The sequence below is a fragment of the Mya arenaria genome, chromosome 10, assembly GCF_026914265.1.
Source record: "Mya arenaria isolate MELC-2E11 chromosome 10, ASM2691426v1".
Lineage (NCBI taxonomy): Eukaryota > Metazoa > Mollusca > Bivalvia > Myida > Myidae > Mya > Mya arenaria.
In genome coordinates, this window is record NC_069131.1 from 68011709 (window position 1) to 68015799 (window position 4091).

Here is a 4091-nt window from a genome sequence, read left to right on the forward strand (position 1 = left end):
GAAGCTAACGTTTTAAATAGCTAACATTCAATTAGTAAACACGTCGGTATCATTTACAGATATTATTCAAAGCATTCCAATCATCATTAATAACACGTACAACACTTCAGTTATTTGCAGTCGACTTATATAGTTCATATAATTCTTATTTGTTTATTCAGATAAAGTCAATACAACTCTACTCTATAGTTTTACACAGTGCTCTTTAATTGAAATCAAAAGACTGATGAGAGATGGTATATACAAAAGGAAATAAATCGCGTTCATCCGTTCATGATATAGTGTACCGGTCGCTACGTGGGGTAGAGCATTGTTGTCTTGAATAATTCTTCGCTTAGTGGGGTAGAATACGAGCGGGGTAGATAACTTGTATCCGGAACAGCGTCCCGCTACGCGGAGAAGGACTCGTATGCCAGTAAGCGTGCCCCGCTAGGTGGGATAGAACACACAGTGCCTTAATGTATTAAATGTTTCGCCAGAAATATCTGATAGTTGGTTGACTGGTTGGGGAGTAACTTAGATAGAAAGTCTTTCGAAACGTATGTACGTAAATCAGAGCAATACACATGGGAACAATTCTTAGTGTAATGCATGTGAAACCTTTGTTTAAAATGAAATATCCATTTTGTTGTTTCTGTTTATGCTCAATAACTGTAAAACATGTGATTATGATTGAAAACTTATCTTAACATTTAGTATAAGTCTGCCACACTTTTGGTACATGTTAAGTCAACAAAAACAAACGCGCAAAAATATTATATATAATATATGTATATATATAAATATATAATAGTTCATATAAATATTTTCAAGAATGAGCAATAATAAAGAAATAGGTGATGCAGCTCTTTTAAAATCGCTGACTTACTTTGATCGCTTTTTTAACAATATTTTTGTATATATCAAACAACAGTTGATATTCCTATCATCCATCAATTAACATGAAATAGCGTTCATACATAGTTATAAAATAGTTATTTATATGCAAGATGGGCTGGAGTCATTACCGCCCAGTTCATCGAATGTGTTTCTTACAACTGGATCAAGCTCAGCACACTATTTATACTTAGGAATATAGTATTCAATATAAATACTGATGTGAAAAATTACAGAAACAAGCTCAGTAGCCAAACGTTTAAACATAAACCCCGTTTAATGGCACAGGGTAAAAGCCACAGACATAGATCATAAAAACAAAAACAAACAAGAAACATGAAATAACAGCACAAAACTCCACAAACAACACAAAGCAAATATTTTATCTAGAAAACTAGGTATGTTTATCAAGATTTGTAAGGTACTGCCTTGGAACGGTCAGTAAGTGTCTTGGGATCTGATAGGATTTGTGTTTAAGATATTAACGATAAACTCTTGTTTACTTGCATACCTAAACATAAGAAGCTTTGCTATGTAAACTATAACTATAATGCGTGCTGCTTTGGCATTTTGGATTATATCGAGTCTCACGGTGACCGCTCGCTGTGCCTTGGCTTCAAAGTCCAGGCGGGGCTCAGCCACAGCAAACCCTGTTCAATAAGTTATCTTTCATTCCATGTTGGTAAATTTGCAGCTGGTCGACATGTATTTTGAATCAATGTCTAGGCGTTGCGGTAAAAATGAAGAACCCTTGGCAATGATGTCCATCTTGTTTTCTAGGTGAAACTTTATGTGACCGAAGTGCATGCGACTGGCCTGTTTGTCCTGGAGGAGAGCGGCCGCAAAGGTACAGTGGTCAATGTTGTCCTTCTTGCCCGCCTCCCGTTGGTCCCGATTGCTCAAGGACATTCTGCACACTGGACATAAAGATCTGTGCGGACGGGCGGCCAGCTCCTGTCCCATCTGGAGAATGTTGTCCACGATGCATCGACCCACCAAGTGAGATATTTACATTAAACATAGTAATGCATTTAATACGCGAATATGGCAACTACCTGTGACTTTCTCGGATGAATCGTCAACATTTAACGCAATTTTCATAATATTACATAGAAGATAATTGTTCTTTTCAGTGTAATATCGTAATATATTTCATCAGGTGAGATCTAAAGATAAAGTTCACAAGTGGCGAAGCCAGGAGTGAGATGATCACTTTTGGTGTTCACGAGGTGAAATATTTTGCTGAAATATCACTGCATTGAACTGTTTGTCCCAGTCCTGTGCGTGATGAAGTTTTATTTGGAAATAGGAGCGGGCTTATATGTCGAAACAGTGAAAGATATCAATTTGTCCCGTTTCAAACAGTGATATATAATATTTCTTTTAACTGATGAATCCATTCAATCATCGGAAAGCATATGATCAAAAAAAAGATTTCCAATGAGCATACACCTTGATGAAAATAATATAACAACTACAGAAGTTAAGGATTCAGCGAGCATGATCTAGAGTCCGGATTGGTCCAATCCCTTGACACGTAGTTTGTTAACACTAGACATTTATGAAGAAAATTACAAACAGGACCCAAAAATCAAAACAATTTTCAAGTTATTTTTATAATCCTTAACGCCGTTGATTTTACCACATAACCACATAACATCATTCAAAAATACGTATGAATAATTATTTTGGAAAACTCTTTATCGTGTGCATTAATATGTTGATTAGCATAATGGCTAAATACTTCTACGCCTAACATTTTCTTAAGTAATTATTCAAGAATAATTATCTTTTATACAAGTTTTGCTCTAATTTTTTTTTTTACTGTTCAGTGACGTATTTCATTAACACAATTGATGCAATAATGTGCTTTTAAAGAAGTATCACATCACAGTGAGAAGCACAAAAGATATATTGTTGTTTGTGGCAAGAAGTCATAAACCTAAGTTTAAGTGAATCTGGGCAGAGATACTACTCCATAGTGTTCTTAATTGGTCTAAGATTGATGTAGCTTATCGAATTACTTGGTAAAGAAAGCAAACTTCTACAATGAATGATATTAATGATATATGACCAGATGTATAACCATTAGAATAACTTGCAGTTCTAACTTATATAGAAGTTATCTCAATTGGAGTAAAAATAGGTATTGCTAATATAATAACGGAATAATTACGGACAGAATACCGACATTGATTTATTACTTTAATATTGAATAACACTACAGCTTCTTTATTATATTTACGATCAATATTTACTTATTTTGCACATTGTCCATTTAGATGGCCAAAAGCCTGGTCAGTGTCCACAGAGACGCGGCAGTGCTTGTAGATCTGTGCATCCTGAATGCAACGGAGATTACTCTTGTCCCGAAAATCAAAAATGCTGCACTAACGGTTGTGGACGCCGATGCACTAGACCTTTGTTTGGTAAGAATAATGCGTTCTTTAATTATGAAGATTAGTAGTAGTAGTAGTAGTAGTAGTAGTAGTAGTAGTAGTAGTAGTAGAAGTAGTTAAACGTCGTTTTTGATCATTTTAACCAATATAACCGTTACATCTCAAAATCGTTGTGTCATGATGACATTTTGTATAATAATGAAGCAAGTATTTGCATTTGCAAGTTTTTTTCTGATATCTACCTTTAAATGGGTGGCAACTTGGCATACCGTTTGCACCACCTTTTGTTATTTCCAGTGGGACAATATCGCAGATGAAGTCGAAGTGAAGCTACAAACGACGAGTACATCAAGGACTGTAACTCGTGTTATTAATCATAGTGTTTTATTAGGGTTTCTATGTCGTAATAAATTACATATGTAAGGTGTATTTCAAATTTAGCACTAAAACAATATTGTCTTAAATGTTATTTATAATTAAAGCTTAAACAATAGCAAACTGATACAATTTCCAATTCACTCAATGTATTTAATATAACATTTATGGTACAGATGAACAATAAATGCATTACAACACTCATATGTTCTTGTTATCAATGTGTACCTACTAGTAGACATGCCAACGTGTCCCTTAGTCAACAGTTGCCGACTTTATCTTGTTTATTTATTTATCTTATTTGGTAATGTCAAAACATGTAAATCGATTATACTTGATAATTGATTGTATTATAGAAAAAGGTCAACTGCATGCATCTTATTTTCATACTGTCCTCCATGCCTTTTTTAATAAGAAACAAATGTGTTTGTGAATATTTTA

The 4091-nt window shown here is 34.4% G+C and overlaps 1 long non-coding RNA gene across 1 annotated transcript in view; it reads left to right on the forward strand.

The window, feature by feature from the left end:
- LOC128206701 (uncharacterized) overlaps positions 1–3854 on the forward strand; it is a 7358-nt gene extending 3504 nt beyond the window's left edge. Inside the window, exons 2-4 of the long non-coding RNA XR_008256545.1 lie at positions 1–1875; positions 3159–3305; positions 3573–3854. The exon at positions 1–1875 is cut by the window's left edge and continues 942 nt beyond it. This is a non-coding gene — a long non-coding RNA (uncharacterized LOC128206701). The remainder of the gene's footprint in view (positions 1876–3158; positions 3306–3572) is intronic.
- Positions 3855–4091: the final 237 nt, after the last annotated feature.